This window comes from Ranitomeya imitator, chromosome 4 (genome assembly GCF_032444005.1).
Source record: "Ranitomeya imitator isolate aRanImi1 chromosome 4, aRanImi1.pri, whole genome shotgun sequence".
NCBI lineage: Eukaryota > Metazoa > Chordata > Amphibia > Anura > Dendrobatidae > Ranitomeya > Ranitomeya imitator.
Genome location: NC_091285.1, coordinates 168,367,408 through 168,393,927, shown reverse-complemented (window position 1 = coordinate 168,393,927; position 26,520 = coordinate 168,367,408). Strand labels below are relative to the sequence as shown.

Below are 26,520 nucleotides of genomic sequence, written 5' to 3'. Positions count from 1 at the left end.
GTCAAAATTCCTCCAGAGCGTTCACAGACTCATTACCAGTTATCTCAAACACTTGAATGCAGTTGTTGCTGCTAAGAGTGGTGTAACCAGTAGTGTTGAGCATTCCGATACCGCAAGTATCGGGTATCGGCCGATACTTGCGGTATCGGAATTCCGATACCGAGATCCGATATTTTTGTGATATCGGGTATCGGTATCGGAAGTGTAAAATAAAGAATTAAAATAAAAAATATTGTTATATTCACCTCTCCGGCGGCCCCTGGACATCAGCGGGAGGATCCGGCGTCCGGCACGGCTTCTTTCTTCAAAATGCGCGCCTTCAGGACCTGTGGAATGACGTCCCGGCTTCTGATTGGTCGCGTGCCGCCCATGTGACCGCCACGCGACCAATCAGAAGCCGCGACGTCATTCCTCAGCTAAAGTCCTAGAATGAGCGCCTTCTAGGACCTGAGGAATGACGTCGCGGCTTCTGATTGGTCGCGTGGCGGTCACATGGGCGGCACGCGACCAATCAGAAGCCGGGACGTCATTCCACAGGTCCTGAAGGCGCGCATTTTGAAGAAAGAAGCCGTGCCGGACGCCGGATCCTCCCGCTGATGTCCAGGGGCCGCCGGAGAGGTGAATATAACAATATTTTTTATTTTAATTCTTTATTTTACACTTTAATATGGATCCCAGGGCCTGAAGGAGAGTTTCCTCTCCTTCAGACCCTGGGATCCATGAGGATACATTCCGATACTTGATGTCCCATTGACTTGTATTGGTATCGGATATCGGTATCGGCGATATCCGATATTTTTCGGGTATCGGCCGATACTATCCGATACCGATACTTTCAAGTATCGGACGGTATCGCTCAACACTAGTAACCAGTAATTAGGTTTAGGGGGTATTCCCTTTTCAGGTTTGGATTTCTTTTTCACTTAATAATAAAGCCCTTCATTTAAAAATTGCATTTTGTGATTACTTGTGTTATCTTTGTGTAATATTTAAATTTGTTTGGTTATCTGAAACATTAAGTGTGACAAACATGCAAAAGAATAATCAGGAAGGGGGCAAACACTTTTTCACATAACTGTATATGGGCTAGAGAGGTACTACAAAGTACAAATTAATAAATTAAGCCCGTAAACAATGTATAAGGAAGAAAAAAAATATAATAGGGAATAAAAAAGAAAAAGATAAAAAATAATAAAAAATGAATGATAAGAGATATCAAAACCAAATAATGAAAGTGAGATGAAATGTGTAAATGAAACCTTATGAAAAAATAATTAATAAATGATTTAAGTACAAAAGTATAAAATAAGGTGTCCAATGTGAGTGGTAGTGGGTGATGAATCTCACCAGGTTACTTGAGGAGAGTTTTGTGGATGAGTATAATAGTTGCTGTTGATTAGAGTCCTTAGCACGATGGTATGCTTGCTGATATTTTTCTTGCTGTAACCACAGTCCATAAAACATTTCTTGAGCTTGATCACCTGATGTTCGATGTCAGTGTCAATAGAACAGATGCGTCTTTTACAGAGAAATTGTCCAGTGGGAATACCCTTAAACATCTGGGGAGGATGAGAATAGATAGCATACATAAGTAAATTGACTGCAGTTTCCTTATGATGAATATCTGCCTGTAATACATTTATATGGTCTGTTTTTAGAACATCAAGAAAATCAATCAGCATTTCATAATATTTATATGTAAGGCTAAGATTAAGATTGTTGTTATTGCATGTGTTGAAAAAAGCCTTCAGTTCAATTGGACTGGCTTGCCATATGAAAAAAAAACACCAATGTAAGGTGACCAAAAAATGACACTATTCACTTGTAAATTAGAATCAGAAAGAGAAAGGTCTCTCTCCCACAGTCCCAGGAACAGATTGGCATGTGTAGGTGTACAAGCTGCCCTCTTCGCCGTACAATGGTGCTATTGGTAGCAAGAACCATTAAACGTAAAAAAAATGATGGCAAAGGGTATACTCCTACAGTTGAATGATAAAATCAGCATGCCCCTGTCTAAGAATACCCATCCATAAAAAAAATACAAAACTGCACGTAGCCCATCCAGATGTTTGATGCTCGTATACAAGAACTTAATGCCACATGACATTAACAATATATCCTCCTTGATGTGTAATCTACCTATTTTTAGGGTTGAGCGACTTTTGTATTTATAGGATCGGGTCGGATTTCACGAAACCCGACTTTTTCAAAAGTCGGGTCGAGTGAAATCGGCCGATCCTATAGAAAAATCGGGGTCGGGGTCGGCCGAAACACGAAACCCAATGCAGTGCATTGGGTTTCTAATGGTTCCCAGGGTCTGAAGGAGATGAAACTCTCCTTCAGGCCCTGCAATCCATATTAATGTGTAAAATAAAGAATAAAAATAAAAAATATTGCTATACTCACCCTCGGACGCGCCCTGGTTGCAACCGGGAGACCTTTCGATGACGTCGCGCCTTGTGATTGGTCACGTGAGCGGTCACATGGGCATCACGCGACCAATCAGAAGCCGTGACGTCATCGAAAGGTCCTTCAAGCGCTGATTCTTAGGAAGGAAGGCTGCGGGTTACAACCAGGGCACGTCTGAGGGTGAGTATATACCTTTTAGGAATATACTCACCCTCGGACGCGCCCTGGTTGTAACCCGCAGCCTTCCTTCCTAAGAATCAGCGCTTGAAGGAACTTTCGATGACGTTGTAACCGGGAGCCTTCCTTCCTAAGAATCAGCACTTGTAGGACCTTTTGATGACGTCGTGGCTTGTGATTGGTCGCGTGAGCGGTCACATGGGCGTCACGCGACCAATCAGAAGCCGTGACGTCATCGAAAGGTCCTTCAAGCGCTGATTCTTAGGAAGGAGGGCAGCGGGTTACAACCAGGGCGCGTCCGAGGGTGAGTATATACCTATTAGGAATATATTCACCCTCGGACACGCCCTGGTTGTAACCCGCAGCTTTCCTTCCTAAGAATCAGCGCTTGAAGGACCTTTCGATAACGTCACGGCTTCTGATTGGTCACGTGAGCGGTCACATGGGCGTCACACGACCAATCAGAAGCCGTGACATCATCGAAAGGTCCTTCAAGCGCTGATTCTTAGGAAGGAAGGCTCCCGGTTACAACCAGGGCGCGTCCGAAGGTGAGTATAGCAATATTTTTTATTTTTATTCTTTATTTTACACTTAAATCTGAATTCCGATACCAATTCCCGATATCTTAAACATATCGGGAATCGGTATCGGAATTTCGATTCCAGATTCAGAAGATCGCCGACTTCATGGCCGACCCCACACAGGGGTCGGGTCGGGTTTCATGAAACCCGACTTTGCCAAAAGTCGGCGACTTCTGAAAACGGCCGACCCGTTTCGCTCAACCCTACCTATTTTGCCGAAGTAACTCTGAGATTTTCTGTATAAAAGATGGTAGACTTTTTACTCCATTCTTAACCTAACTATTAAGTACTTGCGTATATTGTCCATCCGGCCTCCCACACCATGGACAATAGGCCTTCCTGGGGGCGTGACAACATGCATGTGGATTTTCAGAAGAAAGTACAAAGTTGGAACAACTGGATCAGATACAGTAAGTGCTTGTTTTATATCTTTTGAAATCTGCCCTCACTGATATGCCCTTTCCGGAATTTTATTGAGGGCAACCCTGAAAGAGGAAAGCAGATTGTATGTAACTTTTTTAACATAGAGCATCCCTAAGATATCAATATGCTTCCACCTCGTACAGACCACAATAGTCTCACCATTATCAGATAGTTTAATTACAACATTAGTCAAATTCATAAAGGGACTCTGTCTCTTCAAATTTTGAGGGATATTTAAATGACTTTTTACCTGTCCGATGGGCGGCGTTTCATCTTCATTTCTCCACCCCATCCGTCCCTGTTGTCCGCAATATGTTAGTGAATTAGAGTATGTGCGCTCCATAGTTGGAGCGTGCGCAATGCAATCTTCGGTCGCGCACCCGCAGTATGCTTTGCCCAACTGCGGGCAAAGCTGAAAATCATTAATGCGCATGCGCCCACGCACTATGTCCCGGAAGTATTTTGCTGTGTTGCAGGACATGCACAGTAATGCTTTTCAGCTTTGCCTGCAGCTGGGCAAAGCATACTGCGCGTGCGTGACCGAAGATTGCATGGTGCACACGCCAACTATGGAGCATAAGTACTCTAATTCACTAACATATTGCGGAGAACAGAGACGGATGGGGTGGAGAAATGAAAATGAAATGCCGCCCATCGGACAGGTAAAAAAATCATTTAAATATCCCGCAAATTTGAGGTGACAGCGTCCCTTTAAGATGGAACAAGCTGCATCTCTCAGCCTATGTCAAATTATCATTGTAAATAGTATTTGGTATATGCTGAAATTAATTTGAGCCTAATTTGAAAAACACATCCACAGCAGCGAATGGATGAAGGGATCTTACCCAAGACATTAAATGAATATTCAATCAACAGCCAATTCCTCCTTCTTGTTCTCTTTCTGATGGAAACTGTTTCTTTGATTTCTCATCATGGAACCATCTTTTTATGATATGGGTTCAGGCAAAAATATTTAAATCTTTTATCTTTGTGAATGGGTCAAAGCGAGCACAAGGATAAAATGTTAAGCCTTTTGAGAGGAGGAGGGGTTTGTCTCTATGTAAAGTCTTGTCTAAAGTCCACTTTAAGGGAGGATATTAGCGAAGGGAATGAGGATGTCGAGTCCATATGGGTTGAAATTCATGGAGGGAAAAATGGTAACAAAATTCTCATTGGGGTCTGTTACAAACCCCCAAATATAACAGAAAGCATGGAAAGTCTACTTCTAAAGCAGATAGATGAAGCTGCAACCCATAATGAGGTCCTGGTTATGGGGGACTTTAACTACCCGGATATTAACTGGGAAACAGAAACCTGTGAAACCCATAAAGGCAACAGGTTTCTGCTAATAACCAAGAAAAATTATCTTTCACAATTGGTGCAGAATCCAACCAGAGGAGCAGCACTTTTAGACCTAATACTATCTAATAGACCTGACAGAATAACAAATCTGCAGGTGGTTGGGCATTTAGGAAATAGCGACCACAATATTGTGCAGTTTCACCTGTCTTTCACTAGGGGGACTTGTCAGGGAGTCACAAAAACATTGAACTTTAGGAAGGCAAAGTTTGAACAGCTTAGAGATGCCCTTAATCTGGTAGACTGGGACAATATCCTCAGAAATGAGAATACAGATAATAAATGGGAAATGTTTAAGAACATCCTAAATAGGCAGTGTAAGCGGTTTATACCTTGTGGGAATAAAAGGACTAGAAATAGGAAAAACCCAATGTGGCTAAACAAAGAAGTAAGACAGGCAATTAACAGTAAAAAGAAAGCATTTGCACTATTAAAGCAGGATGGCACCATTGAAGCTCTAAAAAACTATAGGGAGAAAAATACTTTATCTAAAAAACTAATTAAAGCTGCCAAAAAGGAAACAGAGAAGCACATTGCTAAGGAGAGTAAAACTAATCCCAAACTGTTCTTCAACTATATCAATAGTAAAAGAATAAAAACTGAAAATGTAGGCCCCTTAAAAAATAGTGAGGAAAGAATGGTTGTAGATGACGAGGAAAAAGCTTACATATTAAACACCTTCTTCTCCACGGTATTCACGGTGGAAAATGAAATGCTAGGTGAAATCCCAAGAAACAATGAAAACCCTATATTAAGGGTCACCAATCTAACCCAAGAAGAGGTGCGAAACCGGCTAAATAAGATTAAAATAGATAAATCTCCGGGTCCGGATGGCATACACCCACGAGTACTAAGAGAACTAAGTAATGTAATAGATAAACCATTATTTCTTATTTTTAGGGACTCTATAGAGACAGGGTCTGTTCCGCAGGATTGGCGCATAGCAAATGTGGTGCCAATATTCAAAAAGGGCTCTAAAAGTGAACCTGGAAATTATAGGCCAGTAAGTCTAACCTCTATTGTTGGTAAAATATTTGAAGGGTTTCTGAGGGATGTTATTCTGGATTATCTCAATGAGAATAACTGTTTAACTCCATATCAGCATGGGTTTATGAGAAATCGCTCCTGTCAAACCAATCTAATCAGTTTTTATGAAGAGGTAAGCTATAGACTGGACCACGGTGAGTCATTGGACGTGGTATATCTCGATTTTTCCAAAGCGTTTGATACCGTGCCGCACAAGAGGTTGGTACACAAAATGAGAATGCTTGGTCTGGGGGAAAATGTGTGTAAATGGGTTAGTAACTGGCTTAGTGATAGAAAGCAGAGGGTGGTTATAAATGGTATAGTCTCTAACTGGGTCGCTGTGACCAGTGGGGTACCGCAGGGGTCAGTATTGGGACCTGTTCTCTTCAACATATTCATTAATGATCTGGTAGAAGGTTTACACAGTAAAATATCGATATTTGCAGATGATACCAAACTATGTAAAGCAGTTAATACAAGAGAAGATAGTATTCTGCTACAGATGGATCTGGATAAGTTGGAAACTTGGGCTGAAAGGTGGCAGATGAGGTTTAACAATGATAAATGTAAGGTTATACACATGGGAAGAGGGAATCAATATCACCATTACACACTGAACGGGAAACCACTGGGTAAATCTGACAGGGAGAAGGACTTGGGGATCCTAGTTAATGATAAACTTACCTGGAGCAGCCAGTGCCAGGCAGCAGCTGCCAAGGCAAACAGGATCATGGGGTGCATTAAAAGAGGTCTGGATACACATGATGAGAGCATTATACTGCCTCTGTACAAATCCCTAGTTAGACCGCACATGGAGTACTGTGTCCAGTTTTGGGCACCGGTGCTCAGGAAGGATATAATGGAACTAGAGAGAGTACAAAGGAGGGCAACAAAATTAATAAAGGGGATGGGAGAACTACAATACCCAGATAGATTAGCGAAATTAGGATTATTTAGTCTAGAAAAAAGACGACTGAGGGGCGATCTAATAACCATGTATAAGTATATAAGGGGACAATACAAATATCTCGCTGAGGATCTGTTTATACCAAGGAAGGTGACAGGCACAAGGGGGCATTCTTTGCGTCTGGAGGAGAGAAGGTTTTTCCACCAACATAGAAGAGGATTCTTTACTGTTAGGGCAGTGAGAATCTGGAATTGCTTGCCTGAGGAGGTGGTGATGGCGAACTCAGTCGAGGGGTTCAAGAGAGGCCTGGATGTCTTCCTGGAGCAGAACAATATTGTATCATACAATTATTAGGTTCTGTAGAAGGACGTAGATCTGGGTATTTATTATGATGGAATATAGGCTGAACTGGATGGACAAATGTCTTTTTTCGGCCTTACTTACTAACTATGAAAGAACAGATACGGTAAATAATAGCTGAAAACACATGATCAGATAACTCGATTATATTAAGGGTATCTGTTGTCAAATCACAATTTTCTTGTTCATGTTTATTAGTTGACTGTTTGTTCTCCCATTTCCTCTTAGTCATTTTATATGCCCGGATTACTTTGGTCTGATGGACTGTTACAGAATGATTGCCAGATGACATGGAAGATAAAGCCACAGATCTGCCCCTCTTGATCATGGAGTTAGAAATATTTCTCTGCCAACGATAACCACAATTGGTTTGAAAGTCATTAAGATCCCAAAATAATTTCCTAGACTTATTCTCTTAGATCTCCTTCTCCCAGTCATCAAAGTTTTTCTCCATCTGTTAATTAAAACTAGAGGAACTGGCACTAGTGGACCCATCTTTCAATTTATCAAATAGTTCATCAATTTCTTTCTCGATGTTCTCAATAGATTGCTTGTTGAAGGCCATTAAGATGTCTTCCTCTTTGGAAATACTGTAGATGTTTTGTCTTCAATTGGAAAAGAAAAGAATATAAGTTTTCTAAGACCTCATGGGATTAATCGTTTTTGCAGATAATTTTGTAAAAAAAGCACCATTCCACCACAATTTTGTACATTTGTTTAATAATTGTTTTATACATTTTTGAAATTGAATATTTCCATGACCACCCAACTAAACCAAAGTGGACTCATTATTAAAATCCTTGTTGAGTTGATCAGTTTAGGAACTTTCCCTGGATTGAAAATCCATGCCAGCTTCGGCAGCTAAATCTGTGAAAAACACAAGAAATCTAGAAAAAGCAAACAATCAGCCACAAAAAGGTTCTCACAAGATCAATAGTAACCCGCATGATTTATATGCAACCTGCATTTATCAGAAGAATAAAAATCAGAACAAACTGAACCAGAGCAGTACATATATATCATCAACTAATACTCTATATATACATATCATTGGTGATAGTGATATATACGTGCATCCAAAGAATGGCACCCCCGAGAGGCCTGTACAGACCCCGGCAGGCCTGCACAGACCCCTGAGAGACCTGTACAGGCCACGGCAGGTCCGCACAGACCACCGAGAGGCCCGTACAGACCCCCGGCAGGTCCACACAGACCCCAGAGAGGTCCGTGCAGACCCCGCTCGCACACACAGACACGCACAGTCTCTGCCCACCACCGCCCACACTCTTCCCCCCTCCCGAACTGGATGTGCAAGGAAAGAAAGGGTTTATTTTCATTCCGATATTTGTGTCCCATTGACTTGCATTGGTTTCCGGTATTGGAATCGGCGATACCCGATATTTTTGGGGTATCGGTCCGATCCAATCCGATCCAATATTTCCCGATATCGGAAGGTATCACTCAACACCGATTAAGAGGGAATACCTTTCACCACCCGCACTCTGGGAAAAAGTATGCTATAAAGGATTATTCCACTTGCGATACCTCTTTTGCCATTACCTCATCAAATGTCCCTGCGGGTTACTATATATTGGAGAGACCACTCAACCTATCAAAGATAGGGTTTTGAAACACAAGTCCAGAATCCAATGTAAAAATCTCCTTTTGCCTTTACCACACCATTTCCATTCAGCAGGACATTCCATTTTATAGCAAAAATTTCAGGTAATAGAACATATACCTCCCCCGAGGCGTGGTGGTAACCGGATAGGTTTGCTAAAACAAAAAGAGGCTTTCTGGATACTTGAACTGTGTACTTATCCCCTAGAGGCCTCAACAGGGAATATGATTTTTTGTCTTTTATTTGATTTGTCCATTTAATCTATTTATGATTGTTCATATTTTCCTAATATATTCCAGTGCTCATAAACACAATTAGCTCTCTCTTTCCCATTAGTGATGTATAAAAACTTTTTTTGCTTATATCACAATTATGACTCTAATATTCTTCTTACAGATTCGATTATATTGAAATGAATGCAGCATGCAAATATCTTGTCTGATTGGTTCCTCCTACGGACCCCCTATATGTCTGCATATTCCCCTTTTTCTTCCCCTACTACCTTACTTCCCTTTTTCCCCTTATTTACACAATCACATGGTGATTAGTGTTGAGCGATACCTTCCGATATTGGAAAGTATCGGTATCGGATAGGATCGGCCGATATTCAAAAAATATCGGATATCGCCGATACCGATACCCGATCCCAATGCAAGTCAATGGGACCAAAATATCGGAATTAAAATAAACCCTTTCTTGCCTTGTAGGTTCATTCTACATGAAGGAAAACAACTAAGAATAATGCCGGATGTATTTGGGGAGGTGGTGGAGACATTAAAGTCATAGAGGTTTATCCCAATCAAATAGAATAGCATGTTTTTTTTTTTTTTAAGACGTTCGGAGTGACAAAGATATTGACTATGTAAATTTTTTTTTTTATTTTGTCAGATATTGATGTTTCACTATTCCACGCCCTTCCCCTTATTTTTTTTTCTTTTTTTTTTTTCTTTTCCCACACTTTCATCTTCATCATCATCAGCATCTTTGACATCAACTTCTTCTTCACCTTATTCATCTTCTTCTTCATCCTTTACCTTTTTTTTTTATTACATTCTTCATATTCATTTTATTCAACTATTATTATTCTTCCTATTCTACATATTCTTTTTATTCCACTGTTATTATTCTTCCTATTCTACTTCTTCATCATGTCGGGGTCGTCACGACAATACCCTTCATCCACCAGTCATTCCAAATCAGATTTAAAGCAGTGGTACCGGAGTGAAGAATGAGTCAGACAAAATCTGGTTCAAACTCAGAGTCTGCTTATGCTTCCACACGTAGTGGTAACCTCACAGCAACTGAACTTTATTTCCTAAAACACAATATTACATGTTCCATTGGGGGAAGGTGTGCAGAGGGCGGGGATAGACGGGGTTTAAGCAATGTATCTAGTATTCAGTCCTTCTGATTGGCTCTGACATCATCTGATGAATCTTCCTTTGTCCACATCTTATTAAGTTTCGAATTCCAGAGAAATGTTACTTGTCCTTCTGGAATGTGCAACTTGTTCCTTCAGCCTGAAAGTGGGGCAAAGGTGAATACTGGCAGCCATCTTAAATACAGTTAAATTTGCATTTGGCAAGCAAAGGGGAAAAACTTATTGTTTCACAGCATAAGAATATATAAAAGTACAAAGAGTATAAAGATAAATATATTTTCACCTTGACAATCATATTCTCATTTGTGACAGGCATTCCTGTAGTTGTTATCTATAAAAGTTGGAAGATTACACCTTCCGTTCTGCCAGTCACAAAAGTTACATTTGTCCGCGTTCAGTTTGGCCTGCAGCATCAGGCTTTATCCAGGGGCACCACGAGGAGGAACGGACTCACCCCCATACACTGCTTAGTCTTCTTCTGCATATAATTTAGATAATATCTTTTGCTCTGATATTAAGTCTTATGCTTAATGTTCTTCTGCTCTTTGTTCTGCAGCCTCTTGTTCTTCTGCTTCTCGGTCTTCCATGTCGTCGTCTCCAGGGTCGTCGTCTCCAGTGTCGTCATCTCCGCCATCGTCGTCTCAGCCGTCGTCGTCTCCGCCGTCGTCGTCTCCGCCGTCGTCGTCTCCGCCGTCGTCGTCGTCGTCATCGGGGTGGTCTTCCGGGTCGTCGTCGTCGTCATCGGGGTGGTCTTCCGGGTCGTCGACTTTAGGGTCTTCAACTTGGAAATGTAGCAGAAGGTACAAGAAGGCTGAGAAAATGCCAAGAACCAGCTGATGGAACTGGAACTCGGATGGCTACCCGAAGGTTCAAGAGCCTATGGAACTACCGAGGACCAGCTGACGTTACTGGAACCCGGTTACTAAGCAGGAGGTACCCGTGCTAAAAAGCACTACCAAGGACCGCCTGACGTTGGCGGAACTCGGATACCCAGAAGGAGGCACCTAAGCCAAAGGCTCTGCCCGGAACCAGCTGACGGTACTGGAACCAGGATGGGGAGCAGAAGGTACAAGAGCAAAAGACACTGCCAAGAACCAGCTGACGGTACTGGAACCCGGAAGGGTAGCCGAAGGTCCAAGAGCCAATGGAACTACCGAGGACCAGCTGACGTTACTGGAACCCGGTTACTAAGCAGGAGGTACCCGTGCCTGAAAGCACTACCAAGGACCACCTGACGTTGGTGGAACTTGGATACCCAGAAGGAGGCACCTAAGCCAAAGGCTCTGCCCGGAACCAGCTGACGGTACTGGAACCAGGATGGGGAGCAGAAGGTACAAGAGCAAAAGACACTGCCGAGAACCAGCTGACGGTGCTGGAACCAGGTGGTGGACCTGAAGGCCCACAGGAGAGGAGAGAACAGCTAGGCCGCGAGGAAGCCGCAGTTACCGAACCCCAACAGTCCTACAGGGGGAGCTGGGCCTACTGGCACTACAGAACCAGCCTTGACTACCAGTTCACGCAGCCCACATAGGAAGCTTCTAAACTGGAGGCACCCTGGAGTTGGCTAACCCGACAGCACCACGACGGGGCAAGCATAGGCGTCTCAGTGAGCTTGACACAACCCAGAAACAGCTGACGGTGCTGAAACCAGGCTTGGCACGAGGGAGTACCTGTGTCAAAAACACTGCCGAGAACCAGCTGGCGTTGCTGGAACCCAGATGCGTTGCCCCAGTGTGCAAGAGCCAATGGCACGACCGAGGACCAGCTGGCGGTGCTGGAACCCGGTTACTAAGCTGTAGGTGCCCGCGCTTAAAAGCACTACCAAGGACCGCCTGACGTTGGCGGAACTCGGATACCCAGGAGGAGGCACCAAAGCCAAAGGCTCGGCCCGGAACCAGCTGACGGTGCTGGAACCAGGTGGTGGACCCGAAGGTCCACAGGAGAGGAGAGAACAGCTAGGCCGCGAGGCAGCCGCAGTTACCGAACCCCAACAGTCCTACAGGGGGAGCTGGGCCTACTGGCACTACAGAACCAGCCTTGACTACCAGTTCACGCAGCCCACATAGGAAGCTCCTAAACTGGAGGCACCCTGGAGTTGGCTAACCCGACAGCACCACGACGGGGCAAGCATAGGCGTCTCAGTGAGCTTGACACAACCCGGAAACAGCTGACGGTGCTGAAACCAGGCTTGGCACGAGGGAGTACCTGTGTCAAAAACACTGCCGAGAACCAGCTGGCGTTGCTGGAACCCAGATGAGTTGCCCCAGTGTGCAAGAGCCAATGGCACGACCGAGGACCAGCTGGCGGTGCTGGAACCCGGTTACTAAGCTGTAGGTGCCCGCGCTTAAAAGCACTACCAAGGACCGCCTGACGTTGGCGGAACTCGGATACCCAGGAGGAGGCACCTAAGCCAAAGGCTCGGCCCGGAACCAGCTGACGGTGCTGGAACCAGGTGGTGGACCCGAAGGTCCACAGGAGAGGAGAGAACAGCTAGGCCGCGAGGCAGCCGCAGTTACCGAACCCCAACAGTACTACAGGGGGAGCTGGGCCTACTGGCACTACAGAACCAGCCTTGACTACCAGTTCACGCAGCCCACATAGGAAGCTCCTAAACTGGAGGCACGCTGGAGTTGGCTAACCCGACCGCACCACGACGGGGCAAGCATAGGCGTCTCAGTGAGCTTGACACAACCCGGAAACAGCTGACGGTGCTGAAACCAGGCTTGGCACGAGGGAGTACCTGTGTCAAAAACACTGCCGAGAACCAGCTGGCGTTGCTGAAACCCAGATGCGTTGCCCCAGTGTGCAAGAGCCAATGGCACGACCGAGGACCAGCTGGCGGTGCTGGAACCTGGTTACTAAGCAGTAGGTGCCCGCGCTTAAAAGCACTACCAAGGACCGCCTGACGTTGGCGGAACTCGGATACCCAGGAGGAGGCACCTAAGCCAAAGGCTCGGCCCGGAACCAGCTGACGGTGCTGGAACCAGGTGGTGGACCCGAAGGTCCACAGGAGAGGAGAGAACAGCTAGGCCGCGAGGCAGCCGCAGTTACCGAACCCCAACAGTCCTACAGGGGGAGCTGGGCCTACTGGCACTACAGAACCAGCCTTGACTACCAGTTCACGCAGCCCACATAGGAAGCTCCTAAACTGGAGGCACCCTGGAGTTGGCTAACCCGACAGCACCACGACGGGGCAAGCATAGGCGTCTCAGTGAGCTTGACACAACCCGGAAACAGCTGACGGTGCTGAAACCAGGCTTGGCACGAGGGAGTACCTGTGACAAGAACACTGCCGAGAACCAGCTGGCGGTGCTGGAACCCAGATGCGTTGCCCCAGTGTGCAAGAGCCAATGGCACGACCGAGGACCAGCTGGCGGTGCTGGAACCCGGTTACTAAGCTGTAGGTGCCCGCGCTTGAAAGCACTACCAAGGACCGCCTGACGTTGGCGGAACTCGGATACCCAGGAGGAGGCACCAAAGCCAAAGGCTCGGCCCGGAACCAGCTGACGGTGCTGGAACCAGGTGGTGGACCCGAAGGTCCACAGGAGAGGAGAGAACAGCTAGGCCGCGAGGCAGCCGCAGTTACCGAACCCCAACAGTCCTACAGGGGGAGCTGGGCCTACTGGCACTACAGAACCAGCCTTGACTACCAGTTCACGCAGCCCACATAGGAAGCTCCTAAACTGGAGGCACCCTGGAGTTGGCTAACCCGACAGCACCACGACGGGGCAAGCATAGGCGTCTCAGTGAGCTTGACACAACCCGGAAACAGCTGACGGTGCTGAAACCAGGCTTGGCACGAGGGAGTACCTGTGTCAAAAACACTGCCGAGAACCAGCTGGCGTTGCTGGAACCCAGATGAGTTGCCCCAGTGTGCAAGAGCCAATGGCACGACCGAGGACCAGCTGGCGGTGCTGGAACCCGGTTACTAAGCTGTAGGTGCCCGCGCTTAAAAGCACTACCAAGGACCGCCTGACGTTGGCGGAACTCGGATACCCAGGAGGAGGCACCTAAGCCAAAGGCTCGGCCCGGAACCAGCTGACGGTGCTGGAACCAGGTGGTGGACCCGAAGGTCCACAGGAGAGGAGAGAACAGCTAGGCCGCGAGGCAGCCGCAGTTACCGAACCCCAACAGTACTACAGGGGGAGCTGGGCCTACTGGCACTACAGAACCAGCCTTGACTACCAGTTCACGCAGCCCACATAGGAAGCTCCTAAACTGGAGGCACGCTGGAGTTGGCTAACCCGACCGCACCACGACGGGGCAAGCATAGGCGTCTCAGTGAGCTTGACACAACCCGGAAACAGCTGACGGTGCTGAAACCAGGCTTGGCACGAGGGAGTACCTGTGTCAAAAACACTGCCGAGAACCAGCTGGCGTTGCTGAAACCCAGATGCGTTGCCCCAGTGTGCAAGAGCCAATGGCACGACCGAGGACCAGCTGGCGGTGCTGGAACCTGGTTACTAAGCAGTAGGTGCCCGCGCTTAAAAGCACTACCAAGGACCGCCTGACGTTGGCGGAACTCGGATACCCAGGAGGAGGCACCTAAGCCAAAGGCTCGGCCCGGAACCAGCTGACGGTGCTGGAACCAGGTGGTGGACCCGAAGGTCCACAGGAGAGGAGAGAACAGCTAGGCCGCGAGGCAGCCGCAGTTACCGAACCCCAACAGTCCTACAGGGGGAGCTGGGCCTACTGGCACTACAGAACCAGCCTTGACTACCAGTTCACGCAGCCCACATAGGAAGCTCCTAAACTGGAGGCACCCTGGAGTTGGCTAACCCGACAGCACCACGACGGGGCAAGCATAGGCGTCTCAGTGAGCTTGACACAACCCGGAAACAGCTGACGGTGCTGAAACCAGGCTTGGCACGAGGGAGTACCTGTGACAAGAACACTGCCGAGAACCAGCTGGCGGTGCTGGAACCCAGATGCGTTGCCCCAGTGTGCAAGAGCCAATGGCACCGAGGACCAGTTGGCAGGGCTGGAACTCGGTTACTAAGCTGTAGGTGCCCGCGCTTAAAAGCACTACCAAGGACCGCCTGACGTTGGCGGAACTCGGATACCCAGGAGGAGGCACCTAAGCCAAAGGCTCGGCCCGGAACCAGCTGACGGTGCTGGAACCAGGTGGTGGACCCGAAGGTCCACAGGAGAGGAGAGAACAGCTAGGCCGCGAGGCAGCCGCAGTTACCGAACCCCAACAGTCCTACAGGAGGAGCTGGGCCTACTGGCACTACAGAACCAGCCTTGACTACCAGTTCACGCAGCCCACATAGGAAGCTCCTAAACTGGAGGCACCCTGGAGTTGGCTAACCCAACCGCACCACGACGGGGCAAGCATAGGCGTCTCAGCGAGTTTGACACAAACCGGAAATAGCTGACGGTGCTGAAACCAGGTTTGGCACGAGGGAGTACCTGTGACAAAAACACTGCCGAGAACCAGCTGGCGGTGCTGGAACCCGGATGCTTTGCCTATCAAACATTGTCTTCCTACAGCCCCAACTAGCGGTGTTGGAGCAAAGGGTAAGCAGGGGGAGCAGATTGTAGGCCGAAGCCTGCACTGGAGTCAGCTTTGTGTCTGCGTTGCGTTTGCAGGACACTTTGCCGGCTACACAGTGGGGGAACAGCAGGCGGTGCTGAACCCCACTAACACATTGGCTGGTGTTTTTCTCTGTGCAGCTAGCACTTCCAGGCTAAAACTGGCGGTGTTATGAGCCCAGGGTCAGCAGGAGGAGGAGAGGAGCAGAGTGTAGGCCGAAGCCTACACTGGTGGCAGCTTTTGTTCTGTTGTGCCTGCGTGGCGTTTGCAGGTCACGTTGCCGGCTACACAGCTGGGGAACAGCTGGCGGTGCTGAACCCCACTAACACATTGGCTGGTGTTTTTCTCTGTGCAGCTAGCACGTCCGGGCACAAACTGGAGGTTTTAGAGCCCAGGGTCAGCAGGAGGAGGAGAGGAGCAGAGTGTAGGCCGAAGCCTAGTTGAACCAATTTCAAAGGTAACCTTTAACCCCCCCTCAGGTGTTGCAAGGTACAAGAGCCACACCTTGTGCAGCATTAATGCTGCACAAGTAAAAGGTTGCTCTATTAATTTTGCTCCTTGCACACGCTGAATAAAACACGTACACTATTCAGCCCATTATACTGTCAAACAGTAGTGGAGGCGTGACTTGTCTTTTTAAGGAGATGCAGCACAGGTGTCAAAATTTACACCTAGGTGCTGGGCGAAGATTCCTGAGCATGGTTATTTGCTGTACAGGAGTCTGCGCTCTTGTTATCCCTTGGCCATGCGCTGTGAGCGATGCCTGTCTTCTCACCTCATATCATGTTGGCCGGTGCGGTTAGCGATGGCCATGAAACCCAGACCCGCAGTGTCTTTTAATAAAGTCACACTGCAGAGCTGGGATTCGTGACCTTGCGCAGTAAATTTTGTCGCCTGTCCCTCATGTCCTTACACCTGCATCAGACTGGGCGGCCTCATCTGATCCCTTCTCGCATGCCGCGGCCATGAGGCCGCACATTCTGAAGAAGGCGGAAGGAGATGAGTAAAGACAGTCGAAGATATCCACTGCTCATGCCCATCAATCACACCCTCCCAGTCAAAATAAGCAAGACAACGAGGAGCGTGGTTTCAGGCAGGGCGGACGCACAGCCGCAGCCAGCCAACCAAAGATGTCAGAAGACGGGCAGCGCTAACAAGGGGGGTGCTGCGTGTCATTAAAAAGGAAAGTCACACCTCAGGGACATTGTAATGGTCTGTAATGAGACACATTTTTTCCGTGTTTAATTAAACGTGGGCAAGTAGACAAAGTCAGCCACCTTGTACAAATGCAGCAGTACTGCTGTACAAGGTGGCTGTTATACATAGAAACACCTTGGGGTGGGTGGCAGGGTCCCTTTAATTTCAGTTCATGTGCCTGCGTGGCGTTTGCAGGTCACGTTGCCGGCTACACAGCTGGGGAACAGCTGGCGGTGCTGAACCCCACTAACACATTGGCTGGTGTTTTTCTCTGTGCAGCTAGCACGTCCGGGCAAAAACTGGCGGTGTTAGAACCCAGGGTCAGCAGGAGGAGGAGAGGAGCAAAGTGTAGGCTGAAGCCTGCACTGGTGGCAGCTTTTGGTCAGTTGTGCCAGCGTGGCTTGTGCTGGACACGATGCCGGCTACACAGCAGGGGAACAGCTGGCGGTGCTGAACCCCACTAACACATTGGCTGTTGTTTTTCTCTGTGAAGCTCGCATTTCCGGGCAAAAACTAGCGGTGTTAGAGCCCAGGGTCAGCAGGAGGAGGAGAGGAGCAGAGTGTAGGCCGAAGCCTAGTTGAACCAATTTCAAAGGTAACCTTTAACCCCCCCTCAGGTGTTGCAAGGTACAAGAGCCACACCTTGTGCAGCATTAATGCTGCACAAGTAAAAGGTTGCTCTATTTAGTTTGCTCCTTGCACACGCTGAATAAAACACGTACACTATTTAGCCCATTATACTGTCAAACAGTAGTGGAGGCGTGACTTGTCTTTTTAAGGAGATGCAGCACAGGTGTCAAAATTTACACCTAGGTGCTGGGCGAAGATTCCTGAGCATGGTTATTTGCTGTACAGGAGTCTGCGCTCTTGTTATCCCTTGGCCATGCGCTGTGAGCGATGCCTGTCTTCTCACCTCATTTCATGTTGGCCGGTGCGGTTAGCGATGGCCATGAAACCCAGACCCGCAGTGTCTTTTAATAAAGTCACACTGCAGAGCTGGGATTCGTGACCTTGCGCAGTAAATTTTGTCGCCTGTCCCTCATGTCCTTACACCTGCATCAGACTGGGCGGCCTCATCTGATCCCTTCTCGCATGCCGCGGCCATGAGGCCGCACATTCTGAAGAAGGCGGAAGGAGATGAGTAAAGACAGTCGAAGATATCCACTGCTCATGCCCATCAATCACACCCTCCCAGTCAAAATAAGCAAGACAACGAGGAGCGTGGTTTCAGGCAGGGCGGACGCACAGCCGCAGCCAGCCAACCAAAGATGTCAGAAGACGGGCAGCGCTAACAAGGGGGGTGCTGCGTGTCATTAAAAAGGAAAGTCACACCTCAGGGACATTGTAATGGTCTGTAATGAGACACATTTTTTCCGTGTTTAATTAAACGTGGGCAAGTAGACAAAGTCAGCCACCTTGTACAAATGCAGCAGTACTGCTGTACAAGGTGGCTGTTATACATAGAAACACCTTGGGGTGGGTGGCAGGGTCCCTTTAATTTCAGTTCATGTGCCTGCGTGGCGTTTGCAGGTCACGTTGCCGGCTACACAGCTGGGGAACAGCTGGCGGTGCTGAATCCCACTAACACATTGGCTGGTGTTTTTCTCTGTGCAGCTAGCACGTCCGGGCAAAAACTGGCGGTGTTAGAACCCAGGGTCAGCAGGAGGAGGAGAGGAGCAAAGTGTAGGCCGAAGCCTGCACTGGTGGCAGCTTTTGGTCAGTTGTGCCAGCGTGGCTTGTGCTGGACACGATGCCGGCTACACAGCAGGGGAACAGCTGGCGGTGCTGAACCCCACTAACACATTGGCTGTTGTTTTTTTCTGTGAAGCTCGCATTTCCGGGCAAAAACTAGCGGTGTTAGAGCCCAGGGTCAGCAGGAGGAGGAGAGGAGCAGAGTGTAGGCCGAAGCCTAGTTGAACCAAATTCAAAGGTAACCTTTAACCCCCCCTCAGGTGTTGCAAGGTACAAGAGCCACACCTTGTGCAGCATTAATGCTGCACAAGTAAAAGGTTGCTCTATTTAGTTTGCTCCTTGCACACGCTGAATAAAACACGTACACTATTTAGCCCATTATACTGTCAAACAGTAGTGGAGGCGTGACTTGTCTTTTTAAGGAGACGCAGCACAGGTGTCAAAATTTACACCTAGCTGGTGGGCACAGATTCCTGAGCGTTGTATTAGCTGTACAGGAGTCTGCGCTATTGTGATCCATTGGCCATGCGCTGTGAGCGCTGCCTGTCTTCTCACCTCATTTCATGTTGGCCGTTGCGGTTAGCAATGGATATGAATCCCAGGCCCACAGTGTGTTTTCAAAAAATCACACTGCGTGGCTGGGATTCGTGGCCTTGTGCAGTAAATATGTTTGCCGCTCACACATGTCCTTACACCTGCTTCAGACTGGGCGGCCTCAGCTGATCCCTTATCGCCTACCACGGCCAGGAGGCCGCACAGTCTGAAGAAGGCGGAAGGAGATGAGTTAAGACAGGCGAACATATGCACTGCACATGCCCATCAATCACACCCTCGCAGCCAAAATATATGAAACGAGGGGGGTTGTGTCGGGCAGAGCGGACGCACAGGCAGCCAACCAATGATGTCAGAAGACGGGCAGCGCTACCAAGGGGGGTGGTGCGTGTCATTAAAAAGGAAAGTCACACCTCAGGGACATTGTAATGGTCTGTAATGAGACACATATTTTACGTGTTTAATTCTACGTGGGCAAGGATAAAAAAACAGCCACCTTGTACAAATGCAGCAGTACTGCTGTACTAGGTGGCTGTTATACATAGAAACACCTGGGGGGGTGGGGCCAGGTTCCCTTTAATTTCAGTTCATGTGCCTGCGTGGCGTTTGCAGGTCACGTTGCCGGCTACACAGCAGGGGAACAGCTGGCGGTGCTGAACCCCACTAACACATTGGCTGGTGTTTTTCTCTGTGCAGCTAGCACTTCCGGGCAAAAACTAGCGGTGTTTGGGCCAAAGCCTGCACTGGTGGCAGCTTTTGTTCTGTTGTGCCAGCGTGGCTTGTGCTGGACACGTTGCCGACTACACTTCTGTGGAACAGCTGAACCCCACTGACACATCACCTAGTGTTATTTCTGTGTAGACAACACTTCCAGGTGGGAACTGACAGTGTTGAAATCCAGGGAATCAAAGAGGAGCAGAGTGTAGGCCGAAGCCTGCAGTGGAGCAAGTTGAAAGGGAACCTTTAACCCCCCCCCCAGGCATTTGTTGCTGAAAGAGCCATCTTGTACAGCAGTAATACTGCACATGGAAAATGGTGGCTCCGAAAATTATGCTCCTTGCAAACGCTGAAGTACACACTCATATAATGTGTCCCCTCACACCGTCAAACCATCCCGGAAGTGGGACTTTCCTTTGTAATGTGACACAGCACAGCCGTCATTCCAACCCCCTTGGTGCCGTGCGCCACCTCCTCAACGTTGTTTGGTTCTGTCACGGAGCCCGCGCTGTAATGTTATCCTTTGGACATGCACAGTTAGCGGTGCCCGTCTTCTGACATCATGTAGGTGTCAGGCTGGCAGTGCCTGTGCGTCCAAGCTGCCCGAGATCCAACCTTGCAGTGTAATCTAATGTAGTCCCACTGCGGGCCAGGGATCCATGGGCATGCGCAGTGCATATCATCGCCTCTCACTCACCTCCTTCCTGCTTCTTCAGACTGTGCGGCGTCACGGCCGTGGCATGCTATTAGGGATCAGCTGACGCCACCTAGTCTGAAGAAGCGTGAAGAAGGGGAGTGAGAGGCTAGTATATGCACTGCGCATGGCCATGGATACCAGGCCCACTGTGGGATCACATTAGACGACACTGCGAGGTGTGATTTCGGGCAGCGTGGACGCACAGGCGCAGCCAGGACGACAACAAATGATGTCAGAGGACGGGCAGCGCAAACTGTGCATGGCCAAGGGATAACATAACAGCGCAGGGTCCATGACGGAATCAAACAACGCTAAGGAGGCAGCGCACGGTGCCAAGGGGGTAGCAATGACGGCTGTGCTGCGTCACATTACAAAGGAAAGTCCCACCTCCGGGACGGTTGGACGGTGTGAGGGGACACATTACATGAGTGTGTAGTTCAGCGTTTGCAAGGAGCATAATTTCAAGAGCGACCTTTCCCTTGTGCAGTATTAGTGCTGCACATGGTGGCTCTTTCAGTAACAAACGCCTAGGGAAGGGGGGACAGGTCCCCTTACATTTTAGTTGTGCCATCGTGGCGGTCGCATGACACGTTGCCGGATACACAGCTGGGGATCAGCTGACGTTACTGAACCCCAATAACAGAGGAGCGACTGTTGACTGTGCACACAGCACTTCCAGGCACCAACTGGCGGTGTTAGAGCCCAGGGACAGCAGGAGGAGCAGATTGGAGGTATTGCCGCACACACAGCTGGGGATCAGCTGACGTTACTGAACCCCAGTAACAGAGGAGCGACTGTTGACTGTGCACACAGCACTTCCAGGCACCAAGTGGCGGTGTTAGAGCCCAGGGACAGCAGGAGGAGCAGATTGGAGGTATTGCTGCACACACAGCTGGGGATCAGCTGACGTTACTGAACCCCAATAACAGAGGAGCAACTGTTGACTGTGCACACAGCACTTCCAGGCACCAACTGGCGGTGTTAGAGCCCAGGGACAGCAGGAGGAGCAGAGGAACAGAGTGTAGGCCGAAGCCTGATTGGAGCAAGTTGAAAGGGAACCTTTAACCACCCCCCCCAAGACGTTTGTAGCTGAAAGAGCCATCTTGTGCAGCACTAAGGATGCAAAAGGAAAAGGTGGTTCTTTTAATTATGCTCCTTGCAAACACCGAAGTAAACACTAAAAATGTGTCCCCTTATACCGTTAAACCGTCCCGGAGGTGCGAATTTCCTTCGTAATGGGACACAGCACAGCTGTCATTCCTATCCCATTGGTGCCGTGCGCTGCCTCCTCAGCGTTGTTTTAAGCTGTCACGGAGCCTGCGCTGTTCTGTTAGCCCTTGGCCATGCCCAATTAGCGCTGCCTGTCTTCTGACATAATTTGGTGTCAGGCTGTCAGTGCCTGTGCGTCCACTCTGCTCCAGATCCCACCTCGCAGTCTCCTCTAACGTAATCCCACTGCGGGCCTTGGAACCATGGGCATGCACAGTGCATATCCTCGACTCTCACTCCCCTCCTTCCCTCTTCTTCAGACTGTGCGGTGTCACGGCCGTGGCATGCTATTAGGGATCAGCTGACGGCGCACAGTCTAAAGAAGGCGGAGGGAAATGAGCGAGAGCCCGAGGGGAAGATATGCACTGCGCATGCCCATGGATCCCTGGCCCGCAGTGTGACTCAATCAGAAGACACTGCGAGGCGGGATCTCGGGCAGCGCGGCCGCACAGGCGCAGCCAGCCTGACACCAAATTATGTCAGAAGACAGGCAGCGCAAATAGGGCATGCCCAAAGGATAACAGAACAGCGCAGGCTCCGTGACAGCTTAAAACAACGCTGAGGAGGCAGCGCATGGCACCAAGGGGGTAGGAATGACGGCTGTGCTGCGTCACATTACGAAGGAAAGTCCCAGCTCCGGGACAGTATAACGGTATCAGTGAACACATTTTATAAGTGTTAAGTTCTGCGTGTGCAAGGAGCTAAAAAAAAAGAGCTACCTTTTCCTTGTGCAGCATTACTGCTGCACAAGATGGCTCTTTCAGTAACAAACGACGGGGGGGGGACAGGTTCCCTTACATTTAGGTTGTTGTGCCAGCGTGGCGGTCGCAGGACACATTGCTGGCTACACAGCTGGGGATCAGCTGACGTTACTGAAACCCAATAACACTGGGTCGTATGTTTTTACTGTGCAGCCTGCACTTCTGAGCCGCAACTGGCGGTGTTGGAGCCCAGGAATAGCAGTTCAGGTGGTAGAAAGATGAACACAGCAGGAGACCTGGATGACACCCAATTACTTAATCAGGCAGAGGAGTGGCAAATTCCTGCGAGATCCAGGCCTGGTTCATTTTCAGGAAAGTAAGCCGGTCAACGTTATCGGAGGATAGTCGCATGCGACGGTCTGTTAGTACACCACCTGCAGCACTAAAGACACGTTCCGATAAGACACTAGCCGCAGGGCAAGCCAGCACCTCCAATGCATACTGGCTTAGCTCTGGCCATGTATCCAGCTTAGAGACCCAAAACTTGAACGAGGAAGAGCCGTCTGGGAGTACAGTAAGAGGGCAAGCCATGTAGTCTGTCACCATCTGACGGAACCGTTGCCTCCTGCTGACTGGAGCCGCCGGTGATGGTGTAGACATTTGGGGCGGGCACACAAAAGTGTGCCAGAGTTGTGCCATACTGGGCTTGCCTTGGGCAGAGGCACTGCTTCTGCTCCCTCTTTGGGCAGAGCCTCCCCCACTGCCTCGACGCACTGAGCTGCTTTGTAAAGCACTAGCAGCACTCCTCTCAGTTGGACAGGAGAAGATGATGGAATTCACCAGTGTGTCGTGGTACTCCCGCAATTTACGCTCCCGGGTCAACGCAGGGATGAGGTTTTGGACGTTGTCCCGGTAGCGAGGATCGAGGAGGGTGAACACCCAATAATCAGGCATGTTGAGAATGTGGTCGATGCGGCGGTCGTTTCTCAGGCACTGCAGCATGAAATCCACCATGTGCTGCAGAGTGCCAACTGGCCCAGAAACGCTGTCCCCTGCTTGAGACATGATCTCTGCCCGCTCGTCATCACCCCACCCTCGCTGTACACACTGACCACTGGACAATTGTGTCGCTCCCTCCTCTGGACGGAGCTCTTCCTCCTCCATTGACTCCTCCTCATCCTCCTCACAAATTGGCCCCTGCGTACCCCTTTGTGAGGAACCACGTGGCGCTGACTCTCCAGAAGCTGATGGAAAAGGTGACTCCTCATCCTCCACCTCTTCCACAACATCATCCCTTAACCCTTGCAAAGTTTGCTGAAGCAGGCAGATAAGGGGGACAGTCATGCTGACTAGTGCATCATCTGCACTTGCCATCCGCGTGGAATAATCAAAAGGACGCAAAACCTGGCAGACGTCCTTCATAGTGGCCCACTCTGTGGTTGTGAAGTCTGATCGGCGCTGACTGCGACTTCTTTGCGCCTGATGCAGCTGGTACTCCATAACTGCTTGCTGCTGCTCACACAACCGCTCCAACATATGTAACGTGGAATTCCACCGGGTAGGTAGGTCACATATGATGCGGTGTTCCGGAAGGCGGAATCGGCGCTGCAGAGCAGCAATGCGGGATCTGGCCAAGCTGGAACGCCGCAAGTGAGCACACTCTAGGCGGAACTTGTGCAGCAGGGCATCAAGATCCGGATAGTCCCTCAGAAAACTCTGCACAACCAAATTGAGCACATGTGCCAGACATGGGATGTGAGTGAGGTTGCCAAGGGCCAAAGCTGCCACCAGATTTCGGCCATTGTCACACACTACCATGCCTGGCTGGAGATTCGCTGGCAGTAACCACACATCGCTCTCCTGCTTGATGGCATTCCAGAGCTCCTGCGCTGTGTGGCTTTGATGCCCCAATGAAACTAGTTTCAAGACGGCCTGCTGACATTTGGCCACGGCTGTGCTCATGTCGGTCATAGGTAAACGTTCACGGGTCCATGTGGAGGTGGACTGTGACGGATCCTGCAGAGAGGAATCTGAGGAACTGGTGTAAGAGGAGGAGTCGATGCGTACAGACTGGATTCCTGCAATCCTTGGAGTGGGCAGGACACGTCCTGCGCCACTCGCATGATCTGTACCTGGCTCAACAACATTAACCCAATGGGCAGTGAGGGAAACATATCGCCCCTGTCCATGCTGACTGGTCCACGCATCGGTGGTGAGGTGGACCTTGCTACTGACGGCGTTCAGTAGCGCATGTTTTATGTTTGCCTCAACATGCCTGTGCAGGGCAGGGACAGCCTGCCTGCTGAAGTAAAAGCGGCTGGGCACCTTGTACTGTGGGACTGCCAATGCCATCAAGTCACGGAAGCTGTCAGTCTCCACCAGCCTGAACGAGAGCATTTCCAGGGACAACAGTTTGGCAATGCCTGCATTCAGAGCCTGTGCTCGGGGGTGGTTGGCCGAGAATGCCCGCCTTTTCTCCCATGCCTGTACTACCGATGGCTGTAGAGTAGACTGGGAGTGTGAGGATGACTGGGAAGGTGGTGCTGTGGGTGGAATTACACAAGGTCTCTGGACAACAGTGCCAGAGGTTCTTCCATGGCGATCCTGGGAGGAAGCCAAACCAGCTGTGCGTGAGCTGGAGGAAGAGGCAACACGAGCTGAAGAGGTGGTAGCTGCCGCTGTTGGTTGGCCTACATCTTCAGTCTGTTTCTGTAACTCCACCGCGTGTCTGGTCCGCACATGTTTCCACATATTTGTGGTATTGAGGTTGCTGACATTTTTCCCTCTTTTTACTTTCTGATGACACAGCTTGCATTTGACAAAACAAATGTCATCTGCAACTGTGTCAAAAAAGGACCAGGCACTGCAAGTCTTGGGAGCGCCCTTTTTGGCTTTGGAAAGAGACAGGCTCCTAACGGGTGCCAAAGTGGAGGCTACAGGCTCCGCAGTCTTCCCCCTCCCTCTCCCTCTTTGACCCGTAAGGGGAAGCTCTTCCTCAGAGCTGCTCCCACCACCTTCCTGTTCCTCACGCCACGATGGGTCAAGGACCTCATCATCTCCACTACCCTCTGCCACCAACTGCTCCTCCTGGGTAGTCTCGGCAGCACAGTACGCATCAGAAAGCGGCACCTGAGTTTCATCATCAGATGCGTACTGCGCTGTGGTCACCGGAGGCACTGGCCCACCTGCCTCTTCAGAGTCAGAGAGAAAAAGCTGTTGGGCATCACTGCACACTGCCTCTTCTTCCATTTCTCCAATGCTGCTTGGCTGGCCCCCTGTTTCCAAGCCAAGAGATTCAGAGAACAGAAGTAGAGACGGCTCCTGTCCTGGGCTCTCTGACTGCCTGGCCAATTTGGCAGGTGGTGAAGAGACAGATGGCTGCTCTCCAGTGCTCTGTGCCTGAGAGGATGTGGCACTAACTGAAGTTGATGCCAAGGCGTTAGCTGGCATCCACCCGACAACGGCTTCAATTTGGTCTTCACGCAGCAGCGGTGCACGGCGCTCTCCGACAAAGCTGCGCATGAAGGACTGTTCCCTGCTGAAACTGAGTGACGACGAGTCACCGGTGCCCGCAGCAGGCACAGAATCACCACGTCCTCTCCCTGCTCCTCTCCCTGCTCCGCGCCCACGCCCACGTGCCTTACTCCCTGCCCTCTTCATCTTGGTTGACAGATAAAGATAAGCAGAAAAGTACTAAGGCCTTAGTGTGCTTATTCCTGAAATGCTCCTCCTAACAGGTGTAAGAAACACTAATGTTGTAAAGTGTGGACTAAACTTTATTATTTTTCAAATGTGGCCTACACAAGTGTTAAGTTGTGTTTGGTGAACTTTACTTTTTTTTTGTGCAGATCGGGCTACAGAGCTAGTTTAAATCACACGGAGACCGTGCAGACAGCCGTAAACGGCGCTGCAAGG

The 26,520-nt window shown here is 49.3% G+C and overlaps 1 long non-coding RNA gene across 1 annotated transcript in view; it reads right to left on the bottom strand.

Moving 5' to 3' along the window:
* Nucleotides 1-1,246: 1,246 nt before the first annotated feature.
* The window catches only part of LOC138675663 (uncharacterized), a 171,410-nt gene continuing 146,136 nt past the window's right edge, over nt 1,247-26,520 (bottom strand). Inside the window, exon 4 of the long non-coding RNA XR_011320701.1 lies at nt 1,247-1,559. This is a non-coding gene — a long non-coding RNA (uncharacterized lncRNA). The remainder of the gene's footprint in view (nt 1,560-26,520) is intronic.